Source organism: Panthera pardus, unplaced genomic scaffold (assembly GCF_024362965.1).
Source record: "Panthera pardus isolate Hobbes unplaced genomic scaffold, ASM2436296v1 HiC_scaffold_9, whole genome shotgun sequence".
Taxonomy (NCBI): domain Eukaryota; kingdom Metazoa; phylum Chordata; class Mammalia; order Carnivora; family Felidae; genus Panthera; species Panthera pardus.
The window spans coordinates 6847583-6866883 of NW_026527024.1; the positions used below are offsets into that span (position 1 = coordinate 6847583).

Genomic DNA, 19301 nt, shown 5'->3' on the forward strand with positions numbered 1-19301 from the left:
TCCACACCTCCCTTTGGGACTCGATGCCGGGATGACCCCCACGCAAGTGCCCGCTGGGCAGACCTGCTCCCTGAGGGGAGGGCGAGCGGCCGTGGTGGCACCCGCGTCCCCCTGACAGGTGGCCGTCCCAGCAGCAACCGTGCCCGGGCGACCGACTGGCCATGTGACCTCGGTCCCCCCGACACCTGCTCCCCGGAGGGGCCCCCCCCCCCAACATCGGCAGCCTGAAAATCTCTCCAGGTGGTTCTTGACCTATACCACTCAGTTTTTTCCTTAAAATTAAAAAAAATATTTTTGTTTTAGAGAGAGAGAGTGTGCGTGCGAGAGGAGGAGAGGGGCAGAAAGAGAGAGAATCTCAAGCAGGCTCCACATTCAGCTTGGAGCCGGCCACGGGGCTCGAACCCACGAACCGTGAGATCACGGCCCGAGCCGGAATCAAAAGTTGGGCGCTTCACTGACTGAGCCCCCCAGGCGCCCCCCTTATAATTTTTAACGCTTACAGGATTACACTGTAAATATCACTCAGAACTGGAGCCACTCAGCATCTTAATTAGGTTTCATTTCTTGTATTGAATTTTGTTTTTTCTTGGAATCAGTGAGGGCCCCGTCCTTTTAGAGACGCCTCCTCCCGGACGCTGTTAACGCGGCCACGCTCTCCAGACCCACGCCTCCCCGCAGGATGCGCACCTGGTCCTGGTGTCCGACCCTCCGTCTCACGGCTGACGTGTCCCGGGCGTGTTGCGTCCTCCTCCCACCTTGGCAGGCGCCCCTGGGTGGAGGGCGCCACCCGGGGGCTTCCTTCCCCACTCAGCTGGAGAGCCTCACCCCGCTGCCCACAGCCACGGCCTCCCGTCGGGGCTGCTCCCTGGCCCTGACATGGCACATTCTGTGGTAGTTTCCCGAGAGGGGACGTGTGGGAGACGAATGTTTTGAGAACGCGCCCGTCTAAAAATACGTGCATTCTTTCTCCATCCTTGACGTATTTGCCCGCGGAAATAGTTTTGCATTGGACAAGACTTCCCCCCGAGTCCCAGAGGCCACTCCCCGCGTGCTCCAGCTTCCTGGGTTTCAGCGGAGGTGTCCCCGTCGTCCTGATTCCCAGCGCCCTGCCTCTCCTCCTGACCTTCTGGAGTCTTTGCTTCTCGGTGGCTTGAGACCTGTGGTCACCAGCGCGCGTCTCGTCTCGTCTCGTCTCGTCTGCTGGTGCAGGTGGACGAGGTCATGCCCTTCCTCCGGGTGTGTGACCTTGACAGCCTCCTGCCCCTTCCTCTGCTCTCTGTTCTGGACCCCTCACTTCGAGTTGTGAGGCCCCCTCGGCTGAATATACTTCTCTTACCTTTTTGTCCTGTTTTAGCTCTTAGTTTTCTTTTTGACGAGGTTTCCTCAGCTTTTTCTTCCACTCGATCAACAATTTTATACTGTTGTCACAAGAATTCCTTCTTATTCTTTGAATATTCTTTTTTTGTTTTAATTTTTTAAATGTCTATTTTTGAGAGAGAGAGAGAGAGAGAGCGCACGAGCAGGGGAGGGGCAGAGAGCGAGCGAGACGCACGGAATCCGAAGCAGGCTCCAGGCTCTGAGACCCGAGGCTCAAACCCACGAACTGCTGAGATCATGACCTGAGCTGAAGTCAGACACTCAACCGACTGAGCCACCGAGGGGCCCCTCTCTTTTTGTTTTACACAGCATCTTACTTCCGTTTCATGGCTGCAATACTCTCTGAATGTCTGGATAATATTTTCTATGAAGTTTTTGTTAAACAGATTGAATACATAAATAGGTACTTCTCTCCCCCCCCCACCCCCCCAAAGCTTGGGCATCTTTGGATGAGCACTGATTTTACGGGTCAGGCTCTGCGAAGCCTGCTGGCCAGGGTGGGGACCTGCCAGCCCGCTGTGGGACGTCCACGTCTGTCACTGTCCCTGGTGCCGCATCAGTGGTTTGCAGGGGGGCCTGCCAACCTCGCGTGGTGTGCGAGCCGAAGGGCACGGGTCTCACGACTCCCTGTGCAGGCTTCTGGGGCGGCTCCCTCTTAGCAAAGCCACCCCCTGCCCTCAGCTGTTCCTGGGGCCTCCCTCCCGAGGCCGAGCTTCTCTCCGGCAGGGGTGGGGGAGGGCGGTGCGGTGCCTTAGCTGTGTAGGCTGGGGGTCTGGTGGTCCCGTTCACCACGTCTCCCCAGGACTCACCCCGGGCAACCTTGAGTGTCGAGGGTTTGGAGGCTGTGGGGGCAGGTGCTGAGGGAAAGGGGTCCTCGGTGGCCACTGCGGGGTCTGGTGGCCTTCACAGCAACACTTGGGGGAGCCGGGTGGCGGCTTCTGCTTGGAGACACCGCCCCAGACGCCAGGCTGTGTGCAAGGGTGTCCCGGGGGCCGTCGCAGAGGGGACGTCACAAGGAAGGAAGGCATCACGGGGAGGGCGTCTCTGTGGTCTGGCGTTTCCGGACGGAGCATGTCCCCTGAGCGAGGAGGAGATCTACCCAGGCTTCAGGGCCAGGTCCACCCAGGGAAGGGATGCTTAATGTTTCTGCACCGGTGTGTGGGGACAGGGTGGGACAGCTGCTCGCGTGAGCCCCTAGGTGACCATCCCTGGAGATGTGTCCTGGCCAGACTGAGTCCCACCCAAGTGCTTGAGGCACCGTGCAGGTGCACAGGTCTCTGTCACACATATTCCCGGAATCAACCAGCCGGTTCCGGAGTCATTCACGTTTCCGCTGAATTCCATCTCGTTCCGTAGGGTCGAATGCAGCGTTTTCCTATCTGGCTGCGGCCAAGTTCTGAAGGCAGAGGCTTCCTCCCCAGTCTCCCGGCAGATTTCAGATCCGGCGAATCTGGTGACATTTCTCTCTGCACGTGCCTGTGGGAACGCAGGGGGCGAGCCAGCTTTCCCCCACGTAACCCTGAAGCCTACGCGGGCAGGATTCTCTGCAGCCCCCGGAAGGCGGGAGCAGGTGAGGACAGTGTCGTGGGCGGGATCACACGGGGCCACCCCACCCGTCGGGGGCCAGGCACGCGTTGTTCCTTCCAGATTTTTCTTTCCCTCACTGCTGTCAGGGGGGAATGACAGCGACTGTCACTCGACGTGGGATCATTGGCAGATCCAGTGAGATGAGGCCTCGAACACGGATGCCCAGAGCGTAGCAGCTGCGCCGGACCCGGGGGAGCCCCTGTGACCGCAGGGGGGGTGGCGGGCCCTGCAGCGTGCAGACACCCCACGCCTCACCGCCACAGCGTCTGAGAGACTCACGTCTCCAGGGGCTGCAACACGCAGACGCATCTGTGGAGAAAATACAGGAATTTTTTAGGTGAGAACGTACGAGTCCGTTTTGCAGACAAAGGGAAGAGGTGTTTGGGATTATGTCAAAGCGTGTGGATTTGTTTTTTAACCACAAATGGAGACGGTTTTCCTGGTTTTCCCAGGTGGGGGGGTCCGTGGTCACCCCAGCGGCCGAAGCGGCTGTGATTCGGGAAGCGAGGCAGGTCGGTGGTCAGTGTCAGGACCTCTGGCCGCCGCGGACCTTCCGCGATTGTGGGCGTGATGTCGGGAAGGAGGTACACAGTGGGGGGGGGGGGCGGTGACTTTTGCGGGCCCTCCGCCGCCGGATGCAATAAGTAGGTTAGAACATGAGAGACGCAGCTGATTAATGAACCAAGTGACAATGCTGTCCCTAGACCAGTGTAATCAGACATAAAAGCACATTTGTCTCTGGAGCAGACAGAGCCCCTTCGTGAGTCACGGAGACTGGCGGTCCTTGGAAAACCCAGAACGCACTTTGTTCTCATTTCTTCTTTTTTCTTTTTAAACCTTATCTATCTATTTAAAAAATTTCTAGGTTTATTTATTGGTTTTGAGAGAGACAGAGCGTGCGTGAAAGAGGGGCAGAGAGCGAATCCCAAGCAGACTGCACGCGGTCAGCACGGAGCCAGACGCGGGGCTCGAACGCGCAAACCGTGGGATCACGAGCTGTGTGGAAGCCAGGAGTCGGAGGCTTAACCGACTGAGCCCCCGAGCGCCCCTGCTCTCGTTTCGTCTTTGGCGTCACGAGTGCACACCCGAGTCACTCAGAGGGTCCTGGGCCGTGTTCCTTGCAGAGCAAGGCCGGTCCAGACGCTTGTTTGTGTCCCTGGAGGATTTTTTCCAGAAAGCTGCTGTTTCTCCGCGTTACAACAGTAGCCTAATTAATTTTAATATTCGCCTGACTGTGCATCTAAGCCGGTTGGAGGATGTGTCGCAGGAGGAGGCACAAACAGGAGACATGCCGGCCTGCGGTGTGGGCGAGGCGGGCTCCGATGGGGGCTGGGAGCCCGGCGCTCGCCCCCCGGCATCGGGGGACCGGCCTCGCGGCTGATTGCTCGAACAACCTGCAGACACACTCCCAGCCCATTGAAATTCCAGGCGTCTCCTCGTACAATTCCCACCTATGTAATTGTCAACTGGACCTTATCATCATTTATTATGCAAAACTGAATTTTTCTGAAGCGTGGAGAATGAAGTAATTTCGTATGCAAACAGTCAGAACTCTCATGTGTATTCTGATTACGTACATGTGGATAAATTCACTTATGATGAGTGACAGTGTGAGGTTTTGGGGCCGGGCCGGTCAATTGGCGAAAGACACTGATGAAAATGACAAACTGAGTGCCAGAAGTGTCCCCGACGCATCCTGGAGGAAACGTGCAAAATGTCAGTGGCTAGCGGCTGCCTGTTAATAACCGAAAATGATGGTGTGTAATGAGCAGAGGTTTCGTGGTGATTGAAGAGTGATCTCTTGCTCATCCAGATGCCGCTGCGTAGAAATACCTATTGCTTTTTACTGACAAATGCTAACGACCTTTAAACCTTCTGCTACAGGCCCTGTGTGCCTTGGCCGAGTCAGGGGGTGACACTTCCTGCCTGCATGGGGCGGCATTGGGCGGGTGCGTTCCCCCCCACCCAGTCCCTTCCAGCAGGGGCACCAGCTCCGGATGGCTGGGGGTCTCCGCTCGCCCGTGGGCCAGTCTGGCCTTTTGGGAGCACCTACATCCAGGCTGCTCACAGGGCCTGACCAGCGGGGGCAGCATTCTGGACCCCCGTCAGGGAGCCCTCGGGCCCAAGAGAAGGGATGGAGTTCACGGGGTTCAGCGTGGCCCGTTTTGAGGCTGAGGGCAGCCCGAGGCCCCCCAGGGGCAACACGGACACCGGGAGGGGTGGGGGCTGCACCTGGGTTCTGGACAAGCACGGCGGGTGGGGGTCTGCACGTCGCGGTAGAGGAGAGCCCCGCGTGAGCTGCTCGCCAGGGCATCTCCGCGGCTGTTTGGAGCAGGGATGGCCAAGCCAGGCGGTAATGAATCAGGCAGGGATGACTGAGTCAGGCGGCCTTCCATCCTCGAGGACGGCAGGTGTGCAAGCAAATAAAGGCCACGAGACGTGGGGCGCGAGGTGGGGGAGGGGCCCGCTCCGCGTGAAGACCCTCCTTGAGTGGAGGAACTCAGAGGCTTTGCAGGGTTTGGGGTTGGCCGGCCAGGGTGGGGGGCTGTCCCCGTTCTTCCTGGTTTTCTGCAAGTCAAGGGTGGGCCCGGGGAGCTGCGGCCGTGGCGTGGGGGCCGCGGGCTTCCCTGCACGTTGGGAGGGTGCGGACCCCTTAAACCGTCCAGCCCGGGGCACATTCCCCGGTGGAAGTTCTCTTTGGTAGCTCACAAACAGAGCTTGTGTAATGCTCTGTGCTTATAGAATGAAAACCTGAAGGAAAAACACCCCCAAACCCAGAAAACTTAAATATAAAATAAATCGATTGAAACACAGCAAATAGTACAGAAAACGGTGAGGAACATAAACCATTGGGTCAGCGGGGCCCTTCAAGGTGACACAGTTGCCCAGCCGCGCTTCTGCAGCCAAAGAAGGCGAAGTCAGTGAAATGCGTTGGAAAAGGCCGACTCTCGCAGCCTCTCGGGGGTTGAATTATGTGCCCCCGAAACACACGTTTAAGTCCTAACCTCTAGGCCTGTGTATTGACCTTATTTGGAAATAGGGCTTTTGCAGATGCCGTCAAGTTAAGGTGAGCTTGTCCTGGCTGAGGCCCGAAGTCCAGTGGCTGGCACCCTTAGAGGAGGAGGGACAGGGACACACAGGGACGCACGGGGGCACCAGGTCACGGCGGGTGCAGAAGCTGGGGCAGCACGTACACAAGCTGAGTGACACCAAGGGCGGCAGCAGGCAACAAAGGCCAGGGGAGGGAAGGAGGGACCCTCTGCCAGGGCCCCGGGGGCCTCTGCCCGGCTGACAGCCGATCTTGGGCCGCGCTCCAGACCTCGAGGTGGGGAGGGGCATGTCTGTGTTTCCCCGCCCTGCTCTCGTAGCCACCCCGGCAGCCCTGGACACGGATGTCACCCCACAGGGCCAGGTGTGGTGCGTTCAACGTGTTAAAAGCTTGCATCTAACATTAAAGAATAGCTTTCTCGGGATCTGATGCGCTGTTTCCAGCCCATCCTTGGGATAAATCCCACTTGGTCCTGGGGTATAATTCTTACTGTATATCCTGCTGGGGTCAGTCTGCCGGGGTTTCGCTGAGAATTTGTGCCTCCGTATTTGTAAGAGGTATTTCTCTGCAGTTTTCTTTCTTTGTGGTCTTAGCCCAGTGCTCACACCAGCCAACACTGGCCTCATAAAAACGGCATATTCTTTAAGAAAAAAGATGACTCCCGATCTGTCATTTAATGATGCGCCCCAGCACCCCGCTCAGGATCAACACGCAGACGCTGAATCTCCAGTCCAGGGCACCGGGGCAACGGTGGGAAGAACCCTGGAAGTGTGTCAAGGCCACGGCCAGGGGCCCTGAGCACCGGTACCTGCCAGAGGTGACGTCTCGTGGGCAGAAGGCGGGCTGCTGGAGAAGCGCGGGCTGCTCCGGGGGCCGAGGCCAGGCTCGCTGCGCTCGTGGGGGCCCCACAGTGTGAGGCGCCCCGACCTCACTCCCCTGTTTCTGTCCGTCAGGGCTGCTCTGCACGGGCACGTGGCCCAGCACCCACCCCGCCCCACCGGCCACTCGGCCGTCCCGGCCCCGCACCCCGACACCCACACTGGCCCACTGGGAGCACCCCGTATTCCCACCTCGGGCTGGGAAGCTCTCCCCGGTTTCCAGTCGCCACCTGGACCCTTCCCCAGAGAGGCCTTCTTGCCCCCACGGCCCCCAGACTCGTCCCCCTGCTTTGTTTCTCCTCACAGCCCCGTGGCAGCCTGGCCCTGTGAACCACTGCGCAGTCTCACGGGAGTGTCCGTGCGCGTCCGCCAGCAACGCCAAGAGCAAAGCCGCCAGTGAGTGTCCTTGGGGCCTCCCGCGGAGGCCTCGCGTGCTCTGGCCAGGCGCTCACAGGGCTGTGTCCCAAGCCTTTGCTTTTGGCGGTTTTCTTTAAGATGAGAAGCTCGGAAATGCCCTTGCCTTCCCTGCACGGTTTTCCTCTGTGTTCTTGCGTGAACCGGGGCAACAGGATTCCAGAACTCCAGAGCCAGGAAGCTCTCTGGCGGCATCCAGTCCAACCTCCTGTTTACGGTGACAAGTGTGAGTCCTGGAGAAGCCGACTGCCTCACCCCAGGTGCCAGGTCAGGGCCGCCACACCGCTCCTGGAGGCCCACGTTCGAGTTTTCAACCTGGACGGAACGGCAACTTTGAAGAGTGTCCTCAGGGTTGGAGCAGGGATGTGACGCGGGGCTGGGAGGAACGTGGCTTCTCAGCCCAGGATACTGGCTTCCCCCGCCCCCACCTTCCTCCTGGGACCACGTGTAAGCATTTGAGCTCACTTCCGGGGCCTGTGGTCCACAGGCACAGCTGGGGCCCCGAGGTGGTCTGGGTGGGGCTGGACGTGCAAGTTCATGGCCCGCGTGGACTTCGACGTGCAAATTCGTGGCCCGCGCGGACTGAACCTGTTCCCAGCACGCAGAGCTGAATAAATATTTGCTGATTGATTGAATGAGTGAATGTATAATTTTAAGCCTCTGGCTCTCAACTAATCCAGGACTCCCGGGAAATCAGTCTTTGTGAAGTTTCGATCAAAGTCGCCTCAGATCCTTCTGGAACAAGGCAGGATAGAAATAACAATTTTAAAGACAGTGGACGTGAGTGCCGGCGGAAGGGCAGGAGGGACGCGGCTCCCCGCCTTCAGACTCTCCCCGGACGCCTACTACGTGCCAGGCTGCGAGGTGCCCCCATCCGGCGTGTAACCTCACCACCGAACAGTCTCGGTCCGCGGTGTGCAGGGGGACGCGGCTCTGTGACGAGTCTGCGCGGGTGACGGCGACCCGGGCGGTGCCGGCTGAGTCTTGAAGGATCAGCCCGGGTTCCTGCAGGGTGCGGGGAGGATGCCGCCGTGTGGGAAGAGCCACACACAGCGTGGGCCCCGCCTGCCTGAGTCCAGCGTGGTGGGGACAGCCAGCGTGGGGAAGGCTCCTCCAGAGGAGGGCTGCCCGCCAAGCTGTGCGGGCCTGGGCTGCGTTTCCTCGGGGTGGCTGAAGTGACTGCTGGATGGCCCTTGGGCGGAGTCATGCACGGGGGTGGGGGGGAGGGGGGCCCGAAGGCGGATTCGGGCCGGGAGGGGCTCCGGAGGAGGCAGAGGAGCTGCCGTGCTGTGGCCTGAGGTCAGGGGGGAATTTGGAGCGGAGGCCACGCGCGAGGCCGCCGTACGGGCAGACGGGGAGCCTTCCTGTGGGCTCCCGATGTCCTTTATCCAACCCGGGGCTCTGGGAGGTGGAGCTCGGTGCCGTGGGTTTTAGGTGGAAAAGTCAGCAGAGCTGCAGGTGAGGCGAGTCTGGGGGAGGCCGCGGTCCTTGGGCATCGTCGTGGGCGTGGGGGTTGGCGGCTGACGCCGAGATGGGACAGCTTCCCTCCTGAAATGCAGGGAGCCCGCAAGGGGAACGTGGGGGGTGGGGTGGGGAGGGACACCTTCGCATCTGAAGCCACCTCTGAAGGTAACACTTGGTTTGCACAGGGCTTCCTGTTAATTTTCGGCTGGTTATTTCACGTGCCGTCGTAGTGCTGTGGGTTTGTCTGCATCGTCCCCACAGTGCTATTCGTGAACCTTCTGTCAGCCCCGCCGCTGGTAAGGAACCCTACGTGCTCCCCCCACTGGGCTCCAGGAACAGGAGTGAAGAGTGAGGCCCGCCCGCGGCCTCGGGGTCTTCCTGGGACCCCGGCACTGGTGCGGGCTTCCTGTTTACCCTTAATCACCCAGAACTCTGACTTCCGGATAACAGGCAGCTAGCTTTCTCCCCAGCCCTAGCGTCAGGAGCCAGGGTGGACCCCCAGCCCGCGTCTGGAGGCAGCGCTTGCCAGGACAGTGAAAGAGTTCAACCCTCGCCGTCTGGAACCACGAAAACGCGCAGGAAGATGCTATCCGGGCCGCCCTAGAGACCCAAGGGATGCGGGTCAGGGCACGTACAAGGGCCCTGGGGGCAGGGTGGCCCGGAGGCGGGGCCCTGGGCAGACAGAGCCCACGGGTGCGCCGCGCCACCGGTTCCCACGAGGAGCACGCCAGCACCCCCGGGCTTCTTCTTTGCCAGGACGCCCCCCCTCCAGTCAAGATTGCTTTACTGTGGCAGCGGTCTCTGGGTGACCCCATCAAGGACCCCCCCCCCCCCCCACCCGTCGCCCCTCGGCCGACTCCAAAGCCTTCTTTCTCCCCGCGAGGCTCCGGCTGACGCAGCGCGGATTCCGGGCGCGGGAGGGGGTGGGGGGATCGCTGCAGCTCGGGGACGGGGAGGAAGAAATGGAAGGAGAACCTGCAGACGCGGGCAGGTCGGTGCCCTGACAGCTCAGCCTTCCTCAGGGACCCGGCGCTCTAGACGTTCTTTGTTCTTTGACGTGGGGGAGGTGAGAGCTTTCGCGGGGCGCTGGGAGGGAGGGGGAAGACCCGCCCTCGGCCGCGCATGCGCTCCGGACCCAGAGCGGGAGACACGCGGGCGGGAACGCGCAGGCGCAGGGCCGGGTGGGACGGGGTGCCGCGAGCCTGACTTTGTGAATGGGGGCGGACGGCTGAGCCCCCTCCCCGTCCCACCCTCGGGCGCGGGGCGGGGGGGGGGGGGGGTGGTGGCAGTCCTCCCGGCCCCAGGCGTGCTGGCGGCTCCGCGCCGCCCGGAGCTCCCCTCCGCCCCCCGCCCGACCACCCCTCCCACCCGGCGGGCCGCCTCCGCACCTGCCCGCGCCTGAGACAGGTGCGGCCCTAGGCCGCGCCCCCGTCCCCTGCTCCCGCCCCCAGCCCCGCCCCTCTCCCCCGTTCTCCCCCTCCCGCCCCAGCCCCCGCCCCTCCCCCCCCCCACCCCGCCCCTGGCCCCCTGCTCCCCCAGCCCCACTCCCGGCCGACGCAAACCGCAGGAGGCGGGTCCCTGCTCGGCTACCTGTGCCGTGGGGACACCCACAGCCGGGCGCCAGCACGCATCTCAGCCCGTGGGATTAGGAAAGGTGGGCGGCCACCCACCGAAAACGCACCGCCCCGGAGCCCCTGCCCGGGTTGGAGGAGAAGACGCCCCCGCCCAGCTCGGCGGCCCCCAGGTGTGAGGCACAGCAGTGAGACAATGACGGGGGCTGGGCTGGAGAGGACCGTCACAATCCCGTGGGGGCGCCCGAGGTGGCGGACACGACGGGGGCGCATCCCCGTGCGGCGTCGGCACACACGTCACCCTTAGATGTCCATTTCCGGGGACGGTAGAGGGCACAGGCGTTGGGCCCCCGGAAGGCACGGAGTTCCGACCCTGGCCCGAATGGGATCGCGCTCCGCGAGCAGTGAGTGAGTGAAACACACCCTCGGTTCCGTCCGAAAGAAAGTCCGAAAGAGCACAGACCTGGATACAAGTACCTGCCCCCGGGCACCGGGCAGGGCGCACAGAGGGGACTGGTTGTGACGCGGAGGGTGCGGCCCAACCCCACGGCGCGAGGGAGCGCAGCCAGCCTCCCCAGCTTCCCTTCGGGGTGAGAGGCGCGCCTGGGAAACCAGACTCCAGCCACGGGCGGCGAGGGGCCCGCGGCTGGGCCAGCTTCCTCGGGGACACACCGGAGCCCCGTGGGGGCTTTGCTACCCGGTGACCCCGGGAAAAGGTCGATGTTCTCATCCATAAAGTGGGAGTGAACTGGGAGGGCCAGGAGCCCCAGCGAGTACCACGCAGTCCCGGACGGGCCTCCTTGTGTGTTTGGTGGCCGGCATGGTGCCTGCTGACCCCGGGGGTGGGGGGGTGGGGGGGGGCGGTCTGGGGGCAGTGAGCCAGGCGGGCTGGTGTCCGGGAGGCGTTAGTTCCGACGGGCCCCTGGCACTGGCTGCTTGCGCGCAGGGTTCACTTGGAGACTCACTGCCCAGCGCCCTTCTGTCCGAGCGAGGCCCGGCTGACCAGCGCTCTACCCAGTGAGCTGCCCTTTGGGAAATGGGGTCTGAGGCCAAGTGACAAGCCCTCGGTCAAGGCGTGTAGCGTGAGTGCAGCTCAGGTAGGCGGGATTCTAGTACATTTGTAGGTGACATTTTCTCCCCTTTCCCAGGTGTCACCTAGGAAAGTCACGTAGCCCTTTGGGTCCTGACGTTTTCATCTGTGCACAGGTGTGTGTGCATGTGTGGGTGTGTGTACACGGGTAGGTGCACCATGTGTATACAGTCGTGTGCATGTGTGCGTGTGTGTATGTGCGTGCACACGCATGTTGGCAGAGGGAGGGGTGGGCGTACACGGCCTGGGAAACATCTCCCAGAGCTAACATTCTCTCACCTCATCATCCTTTTCCATCAACAGATATCGGCCACCTGCCTCTCCTGTCCCGACGAGGCTCTGGGAGGGTCTCCACCGAGCCCTGCTCTGCACCCGCAGACTTCTGCTTTCTCTCAGCCCCATTTGCTGCCTCCCCCCTGCCGGCTCATCCCCATTTCCTCCCCCTCCCCGACTCACCTCTGCACCGGGCGCCCTGCCCTGCGTCCAGTGCTCTGCGGGGCTGCTCCTGGCACGTCCCTCCAGCAGACTGTCACTTGAAGGTGACAAGAAGGTGACAGCAGCAGAGCCAGCTCGAGCGCAATCGCTCCGCACACTGACCCTCAGGATCAGGGTGCGGGAAATGGTGTAGACAGTGATAGACGGACGTTCCCGCCGGGGAAGCCACTCTTCCACTTCTCCCATCTCCTGGGGTCCGTCTTTTGTAAGCCACGTGGAGGCCGGCTGTTTGCTGAGGTGACTGGAGGGCACCCGGCAACGCTACACCTTGCGTTCCATTTCAAGCCGCCACACCTTCGTCCTGCTCTGGAGAATTGGCGCGTGGATCGCCGTGCGTTCAGGGCTGACCTACAGGAAGAGCGGCACGTTTGTTCTCATTATTAACAGCCCTCACGTCGGTCCGGCGCCTTACAGATGATCAGAGATTCCCCGTATTTCGTCCATTTGTTAACTGATGTGCTTCGCTGCCAAGCCATGACTCGAGAAGGGGCTGACCCTGCATGGGATCGTCGGGGGATTAGAGGCATGTCCTAAACCACCACTGTGCCGTGGTTGCTGGAAGCACATCCCTGAGCCTTCCGGGGGATCGATCCCTTTGCAACAGTAGCTCCCACTGAGTGAGATGGTTGGGGAGTGGGCGTCTTTGGTTAAACGGGCATTTTGGGTAATTGCGAGCTCTTACGTCTGCCATTCATGGAGTGTGCGTTTCCAAAGGATTAAAACGCAGACGGTGCTTCCGGGGCTATATCCTTGTGAACACAGAGGCAAAAATCCTCAGCAAGAGATTAGCAAACCAGATTCAACAGTCAACACGACCACTCACTGCAGCCGAGCGGGGTTTATTCCAGGGATGCAAGGATGGCTCGACAGCCACGCAGCCACCAACGGGATTCACCGCGTTGACCAGGTGAAGGATAGAAATCACGAGAACACCTGCAGATGCAGAAAAAGCATCTGATAAAATTCAACATCCATTTGTGAAAGAAGTCTCAAGGAAGCAGGTATGGAGGGAACATATCTCACCCTAATAAAGGCCGTATATGACACCCCACAGCTAGCATCATCTTCGACGGTGAGAAGCTGAAAGCTGTCCTCTAGGATCGGAAACAAGGCCAAGACGCCCAGACTCACCACTTCTAGTCAACTGGAGGTCCTTCTGGAACCATTGGGCAAGAAAGAGAAGGGCACTGAAATGGAAAGGCAGGGTAAGACTGTCACTATTTGCAGATGCCGTGATGCCCTATGGAGAGGACTCTGAAGGCCCTATAGAAAAACCCATGAGAGGGGCGCCTGGGTGGCTCAGTCGGTTAAGCATCCGACTTCGGCTCAGGTCATGATCTCACGGTTCGTGGGTTTGAGCCTCACGTCAGGCTCTGTGCTGACAGCTCGGAGCCTGGAGCCTGCTTCGGATTCTCTGTCTCCCTCTCTCTCAGCTCCTCCCCCACTTGCGTTCTTGCTCTCTCTCAAAAATAAACATTAAATTTTTTTTGAAATCAGTATCTTGAAGAGATATCCGCACTGCCACGTTCACTGCAACATTATTCACAGCAGCCGAGATATGGAAACGATCTCAGTGTCCACTGATGGATGAGGATATATATAGGACGATCTATTAGCCATATAAAGAATGGAATCTTGCCATTTGCAACATGGAGACACCTTGAGGGCATTATGCTCAGTGAAATACATCAGAGAAACAAATACTGTGTGATCTCTCCTACACATGGAATCAAAACCGTCCCACAAAAACCAAGCTCACAGATACAGAGAACAGATTGGTGGCTGTAAGAGGCAGGGGTTGGGGGTTAGAGAAACGGACAAACTGTGTGTTTTGTGTTTCTGTGTTAGTTTAAATAGCTTGAATTTGAATTTATTTAGTTTAAATAATTTGAGTAAAAATTTAAAAAATGTAGATGGTGCCTTATTCCCAGGTAGGAAGCGCTATTTGAAATTTAGAATGTATTTTGCACGAAGAGTCGTCAATGGTGTTGAGATTCCCAGGCCGGCTTGCAAAAACCTTTAGCAGTAGAATAGAAAAGAGTACTGCTGAAATAGCAATTAGACAAAACAGAATACAATGGCACAGATTAAGATCTTTAGAAATGATTTGGAGCCCCGCTGGTGAAAACGAAGGATGTTCGATTGCAGGGTTTGTGGGGCGAAAGCCGTGGCGGTTCTGAGGGGAAGTCTGAACCCTTCAGGGGCTTTCGAGGTGAAGGGTGCTGGTTCAATATCTCTGGTTGCACTTTGAGATTTATGCCTTAACTTTGTTTTGTATAAATATATCATGAACTTCATTCTTCGGTTTCTCAGCAACTATCAAGTTTTTAATTTTCAAAGAGGAAAAGAAAAAGTAAATGACAAGAAACCGTCTAGATGGGCGCTTTCCTGAAGCACCAAGGTCAGATCACAAGAGGCGGGGAGAGAGGAGTCTCCTTTCAGCTGAGCTCACCACACGGGACTAGCGAGGCCATCTGCCTCGCCTGGAGTTTGGCTGGGCCGTGACTGGCCTCTGGCTTCTAGAAAGTGGCAGAGGCCCTGTAAGCTGTCCCAGGCCTGGCCCTAGAGGCGAGCGAGCTCCCCTGGGTCTCCCAACAGGTTGGCCAGGGCCACGGCAGAGGAGCAGTTCGAGGTTGTTGTGTCCCTCTATACAGCGGGTTCTTTTCACTAGATGTGGTCGAGATTTTCTGGCAGTTTGTCATACACCGAGCCACATCTTTCTTCGTATTTTTTCTGTTCGGGGCTTGTCGGGTTTCTTCAAACTATACAATCAGGTCTTTCGTTAAACTCGGGACTTTTTTGAGTGTTACTTGTTCGAGTATTTTTGCCCCGTTCTCCCTCTCCTCCTCCTCTGGGACTCCTGTCCCGTGAAGGTGCGACCCCGGCCGTGGACGTGCAGGCTCAGTAGCTCAGGACGAATCGGCCACACGTGCCAGACTCCACAACGATCGTGATAGGGTGGTGGCTGCACGGTCCCTGCGGGGGGGCGGGGGGGGAACGCCGTGGGGACAGCGTGTCCTTCCGCGATGTCCAGCGCCGGCTGGAATCCTGGAGGCCGGGCCGGGCTCACCTGGAGGCACCCGGTAGTGAGAGAGGCGAGGGCCCGGCCGGCGCGGCGCCCTACGGGGGCTCCCAGGCGGGCGGAGGCGGAGGGAGAGGGCAGGCAGGGGTCCCCGTGGCCAGGCAGCTCCCCCGGGCTGACGCACCAGGGACATTCTGCTGGCCTCTTGTCGGTTGAGGCCGCTAGGCACGTCTGCCCGGGCCCGGCCGCGTCCGGCTTGTGCGTTCGGGCAGGCGGTGACCCTGGTGGCCTTCCACGGCGACCTCTGCTTCGGGGGCGGCAGAGCGCGGCGCCCCGGGCCGGGCCGTAACCTCCTCTGGGAGGTCGCATCCAACCTCACTCCCGGGTCGGGGCCCCATGTGCCCTTCCGGTCCTGGGACTTACCTTTCGTCCAGCGCCTCCTGTCGGGCCGCCTGGGAGTAGGCAGGTGTTTGGAGCGGGTGGCCCGGACACCTGTCCGCAGCAAATGGCCGTGTGATCTTGGCCAGGCCCATCCCTCTTTGCCTCAGTGTCCCGTTCTGTAGCGGGTCGGTAATAACCACACCTGCCCTGGGGGACAGTCGCGAGGGTTCAGCGAACTTGCGCGTGACGAGCAGAGGGCGGGTGAGCGCTCACGACTGTTGGCTCCGTGCTCCTCCCCCACCCGTCTCGGGGCTGAAGTCGGGGCTGTCGTCCACACGGCTGCCTGGCCCGGGGCTGTCGTCCACACGGCGGCTGTGTGCTCCGGGGGTAGAGCCCGGGCCCCTCACGGCCCACCCCTGCAGGCGCCTCCACGGGCTGTGAGGGGCCCGCGGGGTCCAGGGGGCGGGCGTGGCGGCTGCGTCCACACACAGGAGAGCCGGTGACGCGGCGGCGAAGTCTGATTAAACCCCTGCACAAATATGACGTGTTTTTTTTTTTTTTTTTTTTTTTCCCTAATAAAACAGATGACTTATCATCTGGCAGGAGTTGAACATTAGTCTAAAAACGTCCGGTGAACAAAGGCTTAATTTCAGCGAACGGTTCTAAATCGAGCGCTTACGCAAGGCAGCTTTCGCTCCCAACCCGAAAGTTCACCCTCCCGCTTCCACATAAAAAGAGAACTTGCTCCCGAGTGACTCTGCTGGACAGACCACCTCCCCGCGTGGGAGTCACTGCCTCTCTGCGCCTTTCAGGGCTGGGGCGCCCCGCAGGGTGGAGGCTGGGGCGCCCCGCAGGGTGGAGGCTGGGGGTCCCGAAGGCATGAGATGGGCTGTAACTTCCTAGGGGAAAGCAAGGAACGTGTGTGTGGGAGACAGGTAAAGAGAGACAGAGACAGAGACAAAGAAAGACAGAGAGACAGAGACAGAGGGACAGAGACAAGGAGAGACAGTTAAAGAGAGATAGAGATAGGGAGACAGAGACAGAAACAGGCAGAGAGACAGAGAGACAAAGAGAGTTAAAGAGAGACAGAGATAGAGAAACAGAAACAGAGACAGAGACAAAGACATATAGTCAGGGACAGAAAAAGAGACAGAGATAAAGATACAGAAGCAGGGACAGACAGACAGAGACAGGCAGAGACAGAGACAGAGAGACAGAGATACTGTGAGATAGACACAAGCAGAGATGCAGAGACAGAGAGACAGACATAGGCAGAGATACAGAGAGAGATCTACAGAGAGACAGACAGAGATCCACAGAGAGACAGGAGGGACGGACAGACAGAGAGACAGAGAGGGAACCATCAGCATCACTCAAGCTCTACATAAAGGGACTGCCAGGAGGGGCCGCTGAGTTTCGGGCACACGAGCTTTGGTGCTGCCCCTGAAAGGCCTGTGTTGTGTCCTGGGCGCCCGCCGGGGGTGGCGGGGGTGGGCCTGAGTGGTCGTCCCAGCAGCACTTTTGAGGGGCTCCGATCGCGGCGTTGGAAGATCCAGGTCCTGGGACTCCCGACAGCCACAGCGGGCTCCGTTGAGCTGGGGCTTGGGGCGGGCGTCCTCGCTGTCCCCTGTGGGGAGGGGCCTCCCGGGAGGACTCGGGATCGGGGCTGGGGCAGGCCTGATGCTAAGTGGGGGTATCAGGCAGGAAGGGTAGGTGCCCGGGGTGGGGGTGGGGGCCTGGGAGGGCAGAGCCAGGCCAGCCCGAGACTGAGAGGCAGTGTCCTTGCCGTGTCCCCGAGTGCCGTGGTCGGGTCGGCCGGGGTGAAGCGAAGTTCCCATCGCCTCACAGCCCAGGACCCGCGGCGGGAGGCGGGGGGCGGGGGCGCCTGGTCTCCGGCAGGCTGGGTCCCTGGATGACACCCCCGCCCGCTTCCAAACCAGCCCAGGGGCTCCCAGTGGTGGCTGCCCCCCCACGTGCCGGCCCCAGGGCATCTCGCTGTGACCTCGCACCTGCTTCTCTGCTTCTCTCCTCGGTCAGCTGCCCGCCGGCTGCAGACACGTCCCTGGACTCTTCCTCGCAGGGGGGCAGCGGGCCCGGGGTCCACACAACCGTGAGCTGGCCTTCCCGGGCGTGAAGTCCGGGGGGGGGGGGGACGGTCACACAGAGGGCCACCCGCACGCCAGCTGGGGCCCACGCACGTCCTCTGCTGAGGCTAGTGCCGGCTGCCCTGTGCAGTGAGCCCGTGGTCCCTCCCTGAGGAGGCACAGGTGCGGGGAGACGGGTGCCGACGGGCCCTCGGCAGAACGTGGCAGAATGTGGCAGAACGGACGCTCGGCCGCCGGGTCCGGACTACTGGGAACGGGCCGGCTTTTCTTCTCTCCTTTAGGAAGGCCGTCTGCCGGAGCCGGATGTGCGGGCGCAGCCGCTCAGGCTAGTGGGGCAGGGGAGAGGCTCAGAGACACGCAGCCAGGGTCCCCGCGGGCCTGCCGTCCCCGGCCAGCACTGGACAGGAGGCCGAACCCGTCCCGCGTGTCCCGGCCTTGCTTCCGTACGGCCGCGGCCCCGCGACAGACCCCACGTTACGCCCATGGTTGAGTCCAGCCAGCGCAGAATCATGAGAGGGGACCGGTGGTTGCCTGAAGCCACTGAGCCTGGCATCACACAGTGGGGGATGCCAACCGATGACCATGACGGTGCTTGGTGGGGGAGAGGGGGAGGAGGAGGGAAGGGAAGGGGAGGGGAGGGCGGCTCCAGCGAGGTCCCGGGCATTTACTCCCCACGAGGGACGAGCCCGCCTCGTCCTAACGAAGGTGCTTACGAGCCTAGTGTGTGAGAGGCAGTCCCCAGCGTGGCCACAGACGTCCGCATGTCCGGAGAACCTGTACCTCAACGTGAGGAAACAGAAATCACATCTTTGTGCCGTTTCTCAAGAACAAAATTAAGATTTAAAAATGTATATAATTTTGTTAGTTGTATTTACAGAGCAACGATTTCTGTGTGTGTGTGTGTGTGTGTGTGTCTAATGGTGACCAGTGCCAATTTAGAAGGATCCGTGTAAAGTCCTTCAAGTGACCCATGTCGGAGGGAGACAGGCCACCCTCGTGTCTGAGTCACATTGCTGTCCGGTCAGAGCACAGAGGCGGGGGGCTGCAGGGACGGTCAGGGGTGAGGCCTTGCTTCCCCGTAGTTCTGGGGCCCACAGCAGGGGGGGAGCGTGGGGAGTGTGCGGGACTCACGTACAAGTTCACTCAAGCCCTCGCACCCTTGGCTGGGCGCCCCCCTGCAAGGCTCCAGCCCCACCTCCCTGGGCCCCCCTCCCCCACAGGCACCTAGCACGCACCCCAGTTGTGCACGCCCCACCCAGTCCCCTCCAGTTCCAGCTCTGGGCGCCGCGGCCCCCCCACAGCAGGCCGTATCCGCCTTGCCCACCTCCGCTGCAGGGGTGAGCTTGTTTGGGAAAGAAAGGGTGGGGCACAGGTGACAGGGTTTAATGGGGCCGCCCTGGCTGCTGACTGGGGAGCAGAGAAAGACGTGCGCGATAGCCCGGGCCAGAGGCGGCAGCTTGAACTTGTGGGGGGCTGGGCTCTGGGGGGGGGGGGTGGGAGCGTCTGTGAGCCTGCGGAAAGGGGAAGGTGGGGGGAGGGCCTCCGGACGTTTGGGGCCCTGAGCACGCGGGTGGCTTGTGGGGGGGAGTTTGCCGTCCAGGAGGCCTTGCGGAGGAGGGGACCGGCTGGACGGCCCGGGGTGGCTCCCGCGGGCTGTGCAACCAGGACTCAAACCACACCCGTCCGACGCTGACCATCTGATTATCAGCCCCTATGGGTTCGGGTTTGGGGACGGGACTGGATGCAAAGTCTGGGTGAGGAAGTCACGTTTGGACGGTGGAGCAGGCACTGGGAGTCACATGGTCCCTGGAGCCCACGTTCTCCGTGGACGTGGTCGGTGCTTCAAAGCAGTTATTTCTGCCTTTAAT

General features: G+C 60.5%; 2 long non-coding RNA genes across 2 annotated transcripts; one reads left to right on the forward strand and one right to left on the reverse strand.

Moving 5' to 3' along the window:
• Window positions 1-10554: 10554 nt before the first annotated feature.
• On the forward strand, window positions 10555-13835 carry LOC109252442 (uncharacterized). The gene is made up of 2 exons (XR_002074013.2): window positions 10555-10930; window positions 11734-13835. It is a non-coding gene; the product is annotated as an uncharacterized LOC109252442 (long non-coding RNA).
• On the reverse strand, window positions 12724-15547 carry LOC109252443 (uncharacterized). The gene is made up of 2 exons (XR_008420807.1): window positions 15371-15547; window positions 12724-13081 (listed from the first exon to the last, which is right to left on the reverse strand). It is a non-coding gene; the product is annotated as an uncharacterized LOC109252443 (long non-coding RNA).
• Window positions 15548-19301: the final 3754 nt, after the last annotated feature.